Source organism: Cricetulus griseus (genome assembly GCF_003668045.3).
Source record: "Cricetulus griseus strain 17A/GY chromosome 1 unlocalized genomic scaffold, alternate assembly CriGri-PICRH-1.0 chr1_0, whole genome shotgun sequence".
NCBI classification, from domain to species: domain Eukaryota; kingdom Metazoa; phylum Chordata; class Mammalia; order Rodentia; family Cricetidae; genus Cricetulus; species Cricetulus griseus.
The window spans coordinates 121,338,006-121,352,256 of record NW_023276806.1 but is presented as its reverse complement, the minus strand read 5'-3'; the positions used below and the strand labels follow the sequence as shown (position 1 = coordinate 121,352,256).

The following is a 14,251-nucleotide window of genomic DNA, read 5'->3' as shown; positions in this document are numbered from 1 at the left end:
ATAAGAGGAGTTTTAAATGGCATTTGTTAGGAAGGGAAGAGAGACTACAGTGTGTGATGAAGGGGACAATCTGAGAAATTCATCCTTAGACAGCTTTTTGGTTTGGTCACAGGACACACATGCAAACCCAGATGGTACAGTGACTTTATACAGTACAGATCAAACCTGGACTGGCTGCCATAGGTCAAGAGAGACACAATGGTAAATGACTGTTTTTCTGTTATTTTATATTCTGAGAGGGCACACGTGTGTCATGGCACACACATGTGCAGGTCAGGCATCTGTCCTTGCCTTCCACCTTGTTTGAGACAGGGTCTCTTGTTCCCAGTTTGCATTTGCAAGCCTAACTGGCTGACTAGCTTCTGAGAAGCCTGCATCTCCACCTTCCATCTCAGCCCAGGAACACTGGGGCAACACCCGAGTGCTATCACATCTAACTTTACATGGGTCCTAGGGATTCAAACTCAGGGCCTGTGCTTTCCCAACAAGCACCTGACCTGTGGAGCCATCTCCCAAGCCCAGCATTGTTTGTAACCTAAACACATCTAGCCATAATGGGGGGGGGGTGAAAATAACAGTACACAAAGATGAAAGGATTAAAATCGTTATACCTATACAGGACACTGGTCATGCACAGAACTTCAAGACTAGAAGCTGCTCTGAGAGTGCAAGAGTTAGAGGTAAAAAGTAAAGGCTCAGCACACATGTACTCCATGGTCCCTTACAAGCAGGGCCATGAAGGCCCAGCACACATGTATGCTGCAGTATCCTTAAAGCAGGCCCACGCTGATGGCTCATGTAACTGTTTTTTCCTTTCTTCAATAAGTTAACCAGAGCTTAGTGTAAGTTTTTGCTTTACAACCTTCTTAAATGTCTTTCTACTCTTTTGTTGTAACTCCTTAAAACACAAGCATCTTAGTGGCCATATCAAAACTATGGTGGGAACACAGCTAAGGAGTAGAGCATTTCACTAACACCCACCAGGCCCTAGGTTCAATCCCTACTTCTGCATCAAAACAAAACAAGATTTCCTTTCTTCACATCCTTGTCCTGTAAGCTTTGTTGTATTTTAAAACTCACTGAATTTAACTATTGTCCATGGTACTCGTTACCATTGTGCAACAGTTCTCATCTAAGTCATTAGTTAGCCTAGGCCCACATAGAGCTGGGATCAACAATATCATTGTCATCTACTTCTGTCTTCCATTGGGGCAGGGGTACCTTCAAGACACTAATATACTCAGGGCTGCTGAAAAGGATCACATGGGTTTGTTTACATCTCATCACCATGTAAGACATTTGGTGGCTAAGGGATCACTAGGCAGTAAGAACTGCTCAGATCTCGTGAATCTTACGGAACCTCCATAGTTACAGAGAACATCTTTAAGTAAAATCATCCTGTCAAATGTTCTGGTAAAAAGATGAGAAGAATGGATATCCAGGAAAAGACAATCCTATTACAAAAAACACCCCCACAATTTCCAGTTCTGAACCACTGGCTGTGACAGCCCACCTCCCCACACAGCCCACCTCCTCACAGCCCCCATCACATACAGCCCACCTCCACACAGCTGCTGATGAGACATCTCACCATGGGAAATGTGGATATTAGAAAATATGTACCCCCTTCATTCAGTCACCAGGCAAGGACCATGGGGTTTGTAAACCTCCTAGAAACAACTTTAAATTTCAAAATATACAACAAAATCCTGTCTAAAAAGGAACTTCATAAATTTCAGTCCTGACTCAGACTTGTAGAATATATAAACATCCCCCATATACCAGAGCTTCAAAATATCATAACCCAGAATTTTCTTTTATTATTGCATATCCTTCGGCTAGTTATCCCAGGATTTCCTCTCTCAAAGAGTCAGTAAAAAGTACTTATATGGAACAACAGGAAGACAAGAATAGTTAAGGTCAGAATTAGAACTGCCCCGGAGTCAATGAAAAACATGAATTGCTAGATATTTTTTTTTCTTTTTTCTTTTTTTTTGGGGGGGGTGGTTCAAGACAGGTTTTCTCTGTGACTTTGGAGGCTGTCCTGGAACTAGCTCTTGTAGACCAGGCTGGTCTTGAACTCACAGAGATCCTCCTGCCTCTGCCTCCTGAGTGCTGGGATTAAAGGTGTGTGCCACTACCGCCCAGCAAATTGCTAGATATTTTTAAGCCATGCTTGTTTTGAAGGAGCCTGTCACTTCTATGCCTTCCTCTCCAATGACACTAGAAACCAATGCAGCACCCTAGCTCTGTAGTGAATCAAATCACACTAACATTAGGAAAAAGTATAGAACCAATTTATCCTGTCTATTCTCTATCTTTCCCCTTTCGTCCACCTAGTCCAGTAAAATGCCAGCCATGTAACTCATTTCCGGGACGCCCCTTTAACTAAGCTCCTGCACACTCACTCACTGAGCAGTGACTTTTCAAACAGAGGTCAGAAGAGCATCATGAGAGATGGAATAGTCGAGGTCACGGTTCCACGAAACAACTATATTGGTTGTGGTCTCTCCAGGTCTGGTACTGGACCTACTGTCAGCAGAACCAAAGGGGCTGCAGGTTTGGAATGTGGACTCCTCACAGATAAGATGTTAGACCCACACAGCAAAATCATTTTAACAATAAAAAAAAAAGTGAAGTGCTGATACATGTTATACAACCCTTGGGGAAAAAAATTACTCAGGGAAAACATCCACAAAGGGCCATAAGTTGTGTGATCCCCTCTAAACACAATGTTCAGAAAGTTCAGAGACAGAAAAAAGAACACCGTGGGTTGTTTGGAACTAGGGAAAAAGCAACTGCTACCCCTAATACATAGTGGGTATTGATTTTAAGGCACAAAAATGCCCTAGAATTTGATAACAGCAATGAGCGCACAACTTTAGAAATATGCTGTGACATCTGACAGTTTATAAGCCAAACAAGTATTGTGCGTGGACTATAACTCACAGATGTTGAATGGCTCAGTCAGTGAAGTGCTTATCCAAGCAAACAAGAGGACTTGAGTCTGATCCCCAAAACCCACATTTAAAAAGCCAAGTGTGGTGTTGGGAACTCATAATCTAAGTCCTGGGGAGGCAGAGACAAGTGGATCCCTGGGGCTCTATACCCAACTAGCCCAGCCTATGTGTTAAAGGTCAGTGAGAGACCCTGACTCAAAAAGCAAAACTAAATAAAAAGCCAGGTAGATAGTGTCCTGAGAAGCACTTGCCTGCTGTGCATGCACGTACACACCTTTGCTCACCCACATGAACACACACTCTTGAGCATGCATGTACACACACACAAACACACACACACACACACACACACACACACACACACACACACAGGCCATAATGAAATGTGCACAGGCATCCTTTATCTTCAAAGGAAAGGTGCCCCAGCCTTCTAGAGAGAGATTCAGATCTCTGAAATGTAAGATAGAATTGAGAGACTGACTCCAGAGCATGCGTGTGTGTGTGTGTGTGTGTGTGTGTGTGTGTGTGTGTGTGTCTGTGTGTGTCTGTGTGTGTGTGTGTGTGTGTGTGTGTCTGTGTGTGTTTCTATCTGTAACAAGCAACTTTACAATATCGTTTGTAAACAAGCTTGTTTATATCCAAAATATCTTGATGACCATGAGATGGACAAGGAGGATGGCCCATCTTTGGATCACCATTGGGAAGTCTTAGGCTAAGAGGCTTTCTAAAACCACTCACTCGGTGTCTCCATCCTACCACACACAGCACACATCAATCAGACAGACATTCCTGGAAAGGGGATGGATATATATATATATATATATATATATATATATATATATATATATTCTCAGCACTCAGGAGGCAGAGGGCTGTGAGCTTAGGGCCAGTCTGGTCGACAAAGTGGACTTCAAGCTAGCCAGAGCTACACAGCAAGACCATCTCCAAAAAAAAAAAAAAAAAAAACTATATACACACACACAATTGCATACATATCTAAATTTAACAGTAAATGAATATTTAAGCGGTTTCCAACTAATGAAAACAAACTTTTTGAAGAAACTGATGGTTGTGTGTCAAATTTAAGATACACATATGCATTCTTACACCACAGCTACAAAACAAATATGCATTAGAGTACACACATACATATGCATATATACAAAAGCAAAGACATGAGTGTACATGCATATACAGAGGTGTGTGTATGGCATGCTGCACAACAATAATAATGCCCATTTCTAATTTGGGCCTACAAATCTGACTTTTATTAATTTCTAACTCAGGTTGAGAATTCCTTATCACAAATGCTCAGGGCTCTCTTGGTTTTAGAGTTTTCCCAGAGTTTGGAATATTTCCATGAATTCTACCAGCTGAACATCCCTAATCTGAAACTATGTATAACCTATAATGCTCCAAAATCTTTTGAGTATGAGCTCAGTACTTAGAAAGTTACAGATTCAAGAAAAACAGATAAAGTCACAGATTTTATTTATTTATTTATTTATTTATTTACTTATTTGGTTTTTCAAGACAGGGTCTCTCTGTGGCTTTGGAGGCTGTCCTGGAACTAGCTCTTGCAGACCAGGCTGGTCTCTAACAGAGATCTCGCCTGCCTGAGTACTGGAGCTAAAGGCGTGCACCACCACCGCCCGGCTAAGTTATAGATTCTCAGATTTCCTGCCAATTATGGGAAAGTTCCTATCAGAGCACAGCAGCTCTTCTCACAGCTTACCATTCTTAAATTCATGTTGGTAATTCATGTGAGTTAGAGGAAGCAGCAACCAAAACAGCAGACTTAAAACACAGCTGAAGCCATGAAGGGCCACATAAAGTCCTATGTGCTGTAACAACTAAGACAGGCAGTACTAAGACAGTGGTTGCTGTTTCAAAACAAATGCTTCCAAAGCACTTCAGAAGAATGCTATCGCTCTGGCATACAACTGCCTCTCCCTGTTCCCAAGCTCAGCCTGTCCTGCCTTTTCCCAGGCAGGGAAGATTGCTGAGATGAAAACTTAGCTTAGTTGTGTATCGTCAGTACCCAAACCCTACAAAGAACAATGCCATTGTGTAAGGTGCAGCTGCAAGGCTATCAGTTCATTTTCACAACCTCATTCTCCTCCATGACCAGCAAAATGACATACAGCCTTAGGCTGGGAAGTAAGGACACCTTTGTCTTTGTGATCCCACCAGGAACTGCTTCTGGGTTCCCCAGCATAAAGCGTACCCACTTCCTGGTATACACTGTTTGGTGACTGCTCACGGTTTTCCCTTATATGACCAGACCCACCCATCTGCTGCTTGCCGGGAGAGCAATGTGGCGACAGATTAACTGCCCCAGTTCAGTGATCATCAGAGATGACTGTCCAAGGTCATGAGATTAAAGAGCAACAAGATCCATGTCATGTTATCCACTAGTGTGAAAACAACAGACTTGTAATCAAGCCTTCCTGGAATTGACACGGGCACACAATATTGAACAAGTCACATTCAAAAAGTGTCCAGCCTCTACTTTAGATACTTGACATTTCAGAGACAATATTGATGTCTAGGAATCCAAAATTGTCTCAAAAATTTTAAAAGAAGCATCTGATAATTAAAATACTAGAATTGCAGTTGGGAGATGTAGCTCAGTTGCTAGGTGCTAGCCTAGCCTGCACAAAGCCATAGGTTTGATTCACAACACTGCATAAAACTGGGTGTGGTAGTACATGTCGGCTACCCCAGCACTAGGGAAGTGGAGGCAAGAGGATCAGAATTTAAGGTCATCCTCAGCAATATAGGGAATTTAAAGCCAGCCTGGGCTATGTGAGACCTGTCTTCAGAAAACTAGACAGGCAGGCACCAGATGGGTGAGTCTGATCATGTAAGGGAAAACCTAGGGTAGTCACCAAACAGTACATGCCAGGAAGTGGATATAATTTATGCTGGGGAACCCAGAAGTAGGTGTGTAGGTGGGTGGATGGATAGATATATGGATGGACAGACGGACGGATAGACGGATGGATGGACAGCAAGCAGGCAATAGAGAGCTAATCTAAGAGACACCACATCTAAGAGCTGTCACACTCAAAACAGAGACACAGCTGAAGAATATCCACTGAAATCTCACTTTAAGTGAAATGTAAGAAATGAGTGCAAATTCACCCCTCTGCATAAGCACCCGCTATGCAGAGCCTGGAAATCCAGTTTTGCATTATGAGAAGCTGTGCTTTCAAGCTAAGACTTCAAGAGACCCTGAGATAATAAACCCAACGCAGGATTCTTTTAGAGTTCCATACCCTTGATTTCCACAGAATGGCTTTACTGGAATCTTTGTTTTCAATGCTCCAAGACCCTCTAGCCTAGATTAAGACAGTACCGTGACTACATTCCTACTTAAAGTCTTCATAGTATGAAGGACCTGATAAAACTCATGATGTGTGTGTGTGTGCAATATCGTGCTACTGCTTCAACCAGCCAATGACTCAAGACTGGCGGCCCAGGGAAACCCTCCAGACACTCCCACCCCCGCACACAGCTGTGCCACACTGCATCCTGTCTCCAACATTCCTCAGGAAATTCACTCATCCCTGATGAATTCCTACTGGTTTTTTCTGGGGTCTAAGAAAATTCTGAGGTAAAACTTCTTGCCTCTAATGTCACATTCTATCAGGTATTTCATAGGATGCCTTGGCATGTTCTTGACTCTTTTATCTAATTCAGAAGCCAAAATCAGTAAAGATTAGTAATGATCTCCTCTAATCTAATTCTTATCTTATGGGTAATGGTTGATCCCAGTGAGTTTTAAAAACTCAAGAGATTAAAAATCCTATTTACTCAAAGCTAATTCTGTGCAATTCAATCCCCATAAGCACTTCCCTCTGTCAATGCCTGCTCTATCCCATAAGAAAGTGAATGTCCTACCACTTAAGACCCTTAGTACACCTTCTAGCCATAGTCTATACATCTCACACAATTCACAGAACACTGCTAGCACAAAAAAAAAGTCATGAATTCACAGCAGCTACCTTTTTAAGAGCTATTTTTAAAGTGCTTCTTAGCAATCAGTTACACTTCTAAACATAATCATGAAGAAACAGGCTTCAGTAATCTACTATTCAAATAGTAACTATATTTAAATTGAAAAGACATTTCTCAAGGATTCCAACCACATGCCACCGTGGCCTGAATCGATCCCCAGGATATTGAGGAGGACGTGGCAAGCTTGAGAGCTAAGATGAATCCAAGTTCTGCTCTGAGTGATTTACACCTCCGTTTATTTACAGTACCAAGTATTTAATCCAGATGACGGACAAATTCTTACCCTGAGGACCAATTCTGTGGTCATGAATTGGATCTTTGTGTACGTGAGATTAGAGTCACCATTAAGGGAGAAACTTCCCCTAGAAAGTACCTCGTTAGCCACATACCTCTAAACAAAAAGTAGGATTGCTGTACAACCGTTGTTCAGGTCACACCATGGAAGACAAGCATTTCTGAATTGCCAGCTGTTCCTGGAACAAGATATGGCAAGCAGTTTCCTGGTTCTCAGTTGCTCCTTACTCACTCAGAGGAAAATGAACAGCTGGGGTGGAGCTGAGCTCCAGGAAGAGGACCACACTCCTCTGTTTCTTACTACCTAGACTGGCCCTGCTATCCATGTCTATTTGTTTTGAGGGAAGGGTTCCTGGATTTCTCTCATGAGTTATACAAGAAGCTGACAACCGAGGAGCACTTTAATTTTTATAGCCCTGGCAAACACCAGAGATTCCAAATCATATTTTCACATCAGTGTTACTCGTCTACCACAGGATGTAATTTCCCTTCCAGCACATCACCATCAGCAATAATTTGAAAAACACAACTTCAGCATTTAAAATTTGCAATGGAAATTTTTAAAATATTCTTTAATCAGCAGCCCCTGTGGGATTATCTGTATTCTGTTTCTTATTTTTCAGGGTCCAAATGACAAGAAAAGGCCTCTTGCTTCTCAAATCACTCTGCATTTATAAATATATTCTCCATCTAAATCTATAAACTTTATACTTTCCACACAACCAAGTTATAATCTTTTTACCACACCCACACTAATACAGACTCAGTATTATTTACCAAACTCCCCAAATGATACTGCATTGTCTCTGCCCCCCACAACAGCTTCTGCAGGAAGAGTCCTAATGCGACAAGCACTGGGACTCAGTACTACCTCTGAGTGACAGCAGCTCCACAGGAGCAGCAGAGCCACCCACAGCTAGATGGCAGCTTGTGATACAGCAATGGAAAGCTGGGTGCCCCACCTAGATGCTGGAGGATAACAATTTCTTTCGGCATTCATATGTTATCGTCTGGTCCCCAAATAAAGACTCAACAATTACTTTCCCCATTCTGTCTGAATTCTATGCTAACTTAATCATGTCACCAAAATTATATCCCCGACAGTATCCTTGAAGAAATGTCACTATAAACCCAGGTTAAAAGTAAGAAAAACAAAGAAAATAGTACACACACACACACACAAAAAAAAAAAAATGTATTACATGTGCTGTCTTTTCTCCTGAATCCATCTGGGTGAGAATTTCCAAATGTGCCATGGAACAAATGCCACACTACATGCAATTACATCTCACAGGAAAAGGAAGACTCTAGCAAGTTGGCTGAGAAAGTTAAACAGCAGAAGGGTCTTAAACACTAGCCTCACACAGAACTACCTCAGGACGAAGGCCGCTGAATATAAATGTTCCCCAGCCCTCGGGCTCCCAGGAGAATGCCTGAGGTAATAGACATGTATAACAATGTAAATCTCAATTTTCCTAATGCCATCTGAATTTTATAGAGATAATGAGAACATATAAAATGTTATTAGTCCATCACTTACATAATCACTTCAAGTAAGAATTTCACTCAGTTTTTAGGTAGAGTCAAATAAAATCGGCTCTACTAGCTAAGCCCATAATTAAATAAGTAGTTCAGTTCATGTGTCTGAAGGAATCATCATATAATCTTATTCTTCCATGTAATATCAACATATAAGCTACTTTTCTACTTAAGCGTAGTTTGAAATTCCCCATTCTAACACACTCTAGGGACTGCTGCCATGTGTAATGAACCTGAACTCAAAATTTTAAGATTTCAAGGCAATAACAAATCTAAGTATTTGTTCTATCCCGACGAAGTTTCACTTTCCTAAGCAACTGTTTTTAATGTTCTATATTCTATAGCACCATTAAAAACAGCAACAATGATTGTCTCTCCAATAAAAGATATATGTTACATCTTTAGGGCCTTTGCAATGTTTTATCTGGCTGCTAATCATAACACCTGAGGACAGCACTCAACCATTTAACAACGGTGGTATTTCCCATTCTAACTCCACAGACAGAGCACTGGGCTTGCTGTCTCCTTGAAGTAATTCTCTCTTCCTTTTGGATACTGTCAGCAATCAAAACCACAAAATCCAAAAGGATAGAGGGCTCAATTCTCTAAGAAAGATATACATTAAGTGCTACAGTGTTCAAATACCTACAAGAACCAAAACACAGTGTCCATCAGCACAAAATCTACCTTTCCTTCCCACCCATCTCAGAAGATGGCTACAGAGAGCCCGTTTTCCATATTTAGTTGTTTAGTTAAACTATTACATGATAGCAAAAACACTTACTTCAGTGTTACAAAGTAAACAGATAGTGACACAGGGACTAACACTGTAGAGCAACTGCCCCTTCTCAACAGCAGCCCTGCACATTCACTACATCAAGGCAGGTCACTTAAATGCCACTTGCAATTTTCCATAAACACAAAACGAAGCCAAAACCCAAACCAAATCTGTAGGTTCCATCTTGTCATGCAAGTTTATAAGTTCCATCTCATAGAATGAGATGAGGCAATCTATGGCATCCAAAGACATCCAACCACTTGCACTATGTGACCCCAGGAATCAAATGGAAGTTGGGAGACTTGGAGGCAAGTGCCTTTTCCTGCTGAGCCTTCACATCTGCCCTCATCTTCCTTACACCATATAATCAGACAGAAACCAAAGATCACCAATAGTGAGACTCCTCCACAGGCTTCTCATCTCATGCTCCTGCATGTCCTTCTCAGCCTCTGCATTAGGGCCAATTCTCTAAATTATGCTTGAAGGAACAACCTTGCCCCTGGAGCAAGAAGCAAGCTCATCCACTTGCTGCATGTTATCAAAGCAGAGAAGTTCCCAAGTTCAGCACTGATGGGCAGCAACACAAACTCACTGCATGGAACCCAGATCAAGGACTGACCAATATGCTGATGTGCATCCCAATTAGTGACCCAACCAATAAAGTCCTTTCTCCATGATGCAGGCATTCCTCCTCTTCTCCAGGTGAGACAGCCAGAGACCACAGAGAACTTGTACATGTGTCAAAATGGAACCCAAGATTCAAGGTCAAGTTAAAGAATATTTATTTACTCGTTCATTCACATACTTATTCAGAAACATCCATTCATTTTTATAAGCCTGTGCACACTTGATAATCCCCGAGCTCTGATAGCATGCCTAATATCTTCTGTATTTGGTCATTTAAACACGTCACCATAAATACACACATAATGAGATATCTCACTCCATATTAGGTTTCACAAAGAGTTATGGCACCCCAATGGAATCCGGCTGTCACAAACTCATCACCTCACTTCTAAACAAGGAGCTAGAGGGCTACATCCTGCTTGTGAAAGTGGACTTGCCAACCAACTCTCCCTTAGCACAGGGCAATGCAGAAGAAGCGCTCAAAGTTCTAAAAAACAGAGACCTAAAAGTCCAGTCAGCTAAGGTCAAACTGTTCTGGGCCTAACTCTGCTTTCCTTTGTCACAAGAAAGCCAGAGCACAGGGACCCATGTCTTTTTCCAGTTGTGATTCCAATAACCCGAGTTTGGTCTATACATGAGGGGAACATTCCTACAGCTTTGTTCAGTGCTGGAGTGGTTTATGAAGTGTGGCCCTGCTGAAAGGCTAGAGAATGAACTAGATGTCCTCTCAGGATGCCTCTCAGCCTGAGAATCCCATGATGTGCTCATAATGGAATTTGGCTGCTCTTATAATTAGAAATGGAGCTTGCTAGTCACACATCTGGATCAGATAAACCTGCACAAATAGCATTTCACTAGAAGCAGAAATGCCAAGCATTCAACAGCTGTGTTGTTACATCAGCCTCACAAATAACAAGGAATACTACTTATCCATACAAAGGAAATGATTAGAACAGGCAGGAATAAAGTTTAGTTTATTCAAGTTAGTTTTGGTGCAGGAAAATGTTTATAAAAGAAAAAATATGTATTGAACAAATTTCATATTCATTCATAAGTGGTGCAGAAAAGGATTCCCATACATTAAAAGGCCTCAAATACTAAAATACTATTTATTTTTTGCAATCTTAGTGAACGATGAGTCTCCTGTTATTGAACTATTATAGACATCATAGGTACCCATGACTTACAGCAATGTGTTCCACGTGACTATGAACTGTTCTACAACACACCAGGATCAAAGGGTCAAATGCACTCAAGACACAGTCATATCCATAAACCATGTGTTGCAAGTTAAAGTTATTTCACCAACATGATATTTGGGGCAAAGAGAAAACCCTTGCACTAAACAGAATCAAAGTTCTTCCTGCCAGTCTGGTTAACCACTACTTTGAAGCACATCTCTAAAATCTAGAAGTTTAGTGCACTAACCCAATTCCTCTGAGGAATAATGAGGAAAAAGGCATGATTGGGAAGTTGTCACCTATTAGTACCCTCACCAACACAGTCACTTTGTCTTCTAAATTACAGTACAGCTCTTCATGTTTTTTGGCATCATAAATATACTCAGTATTCTTTTAAGGTAAAAGAAACTTATACAAAGTCAACACTGTATTTTGAAATACATGCATGGAATAAGATTTATTATAACTGTATGTGTACATGTAAGGTTTGCCTGTATGTATGTACACACATGATTGGCCCATGCCCTCAGAAGCCAAAAGAGGAGATTATGAAATACAATGTGGGTACTGCAGACTGAACCTGGGTCTTCAAATGAGCAGCAAGCACTCTTACCCATTGTGCCTTCTCTCCAGGCCTAGCCCTTGGGATTTTAAACTATAAAACGCAAAGCTCAAACTACATGAGCTGCTTTATATCAGCAGAGAGCACATGGTTAGCATATGCAAGACCTTTGGCTCAATCCTGGTGGGGAGGGAACCTCGAGAGTCTCTTCACATATAGTACAAATATGATAAACTCAATTTTCCCAACCACCCACACCTAGGAATTCTAGATCTGGGCCAATGGTTTTTGTACAATGTCAAGAAAAGGGAAAGGGGAGCCTAGGGTATGGCTCAGTAGCAGAGTACTTGCCTAGCATGAACAAGGTCTAGGTTCAACTCTCACCACTGAAAAAGACAAGGAGACAAGAGGGTGAAGAAAGGAGCAAAAATAGTAAAATTCAAAATGCCAACAAGACAAAAGAAAGGCCACAGGGTTCCATTTCAGACTGATGAAGAAGCAGCTACTTTTACTCAAGACAGAAGATCAGAAAAGAGGCAAATTTCCATGGTTGCTACAGTAGGAGACCCCAAAAGGTAATTGAATCCTTACTTTGAATAACTTACAAGCACAAGTAAGGATCATGGTCTCAGCCAATCCTAGAGGGATACAAGAGGAAATGGACCAATAATGCTTAAAGAAACAGAAAATGAACCACAGGTTCAAGTCTTTGCATATCATGTTTTAAACAAACAAATCTTTGGCACAAATGACCTCCTGATGATCTGCTCATCAGTTTTCAAAGGAACATGAGTTACTCCCAAGCCCTGGGAGGTAGCTTAAGCAGTGGAGCTCTTAACTGGAAGAATCAGCCAGGGCCTTGCACCGTCACAACAGCAACTTAGGCTCTTCAAAGAATCCAACACCCAGATTCAAAGACTCTAAATGACACAAAGTTGTCTGTAGCATGTGAGATGCCCTAAATAAATTCAAACAATGGACTCACAACTTATTAATGTGTTCCTTGCTGATGAGCAGGTTTTTACTTAAATGAACTTCAACTCTGAACCCATTATCTGCCAATCTGTCCATCAAAATACAGGTGACAGCTGGACTCTCAGCCCCACCCCAGAATGAACTACAGACACAGGCTTTGTTCCCCTTAAGCTAACAACAACCCCAAATTCCAAGATTTGAAACCGGATGCTTTCAACCTGAAAACTCCCAAGATACAGTCACTACTGAACTACATCAATCTTCCAAGAGCCACTCTGTGCATCTCCAATTCTTCCCTAAGGCTCTGATAGGCAACACTGGGACTCTGGGAAGCCGAAGGGCACTCATACAGCCACACACTTAGTAAGTTCACTGGGGATGTGAGTGTGACCTTTGAACATCTTATACTCAGCCTTAGTTTTCTGCCTCTGAGTTGTGCACCACTGTTTTTGTTGACTGACACCAACTCGTCCTGGGCCTTTGAGAATCTTTACAACCACAGACAATGAAGAGCATAGACAGAAGGCAGGAGTGACTTTCTGCTGCCCTGCTTCCCTTCCAGGAACAGTACCCTCCAAGACAAGTAGAGACTTGCCAAACAAACAAGGAGCACTTAGAACAAAGCCTGGCTCCCTCCCCACACCCATCACCTTCCTTAAAGGGCACTGGCAATTTCTCAGACTGCAGCTATCTAGGAATTACCACCACCACATATTCCACATAGTCAGGAAAAACCTGCGTGTCAAGTGAGGCCTGCCGCCTTGATGGTTACAAAACATGAAGGGCCCTCCTCACAAGGCTCTTTACACACACACACACACACACACACACACACACACACACACACACACACCTACCTACCTGTCAGGGTGCAGCCCCTACTCTCATCTCCCAAGTTCTCCAGCTTTGGAAAAAAGCCACAGTCTGTTCAGGATATTAACAGGCGAGAGGACCATGTAGGCTACTAGAGGACATGTAGGCTACTAGAACTCATGTCTATTTGTTACTTATCTTCAATCAGCACACACAACACTTAAGTCTCAGCTGAAATTCTGTGTTGACAGCATGACTTCTGTCCAGTCCTTACAAAAATCCACAAATTCCTATTTTTAATGCTACGTCTTCCCAATTCTGGAATAATGCTGTTGAGCCAGACTAATTTATCCCCCAAACTAGAAAATGTTGACGTTCCTATGAAGTGTGTGTGAATTGCTACCAAGATCGCATATCAGAGGACCAAAAACTAGAGACTTCATCTCCAGTCTCAGTGTCAACACATGTCAAATGACCATAGGTCCAGTGCTATCGCGGT

The 14,251-nt window shown here is 41.8% G+C and overlaps 1 protein-coding gene across 5 annotated transcripts in view; it reads right to left on the bottom strand.

Annotated features, from left to right (window-relative positions):
- Window positions 1–14,251, bottom strand: part of Fndc3b (fibronectin type III domain containing 3B) — a 302,457-nt gene that overhangs the window by 247,041 nt on the left and 41,165 nt on the right. The window contains exon 1 of one of the 5 annotated variants that reach the window (XM_035450859.1): window positions 7,373–7,476. The exons of the other annotated variants lie outside the window; for them this stretch is intronic. The gene's annotated coding sequence lies outside the window, so the exon portion shown is untranslated. Of the gene's footprint in view, window positions 1–7,372; window positions 7,477–14,251 lie in introns of those variants that run through there. 5 annotated transcript variants of the gene reach the window in all.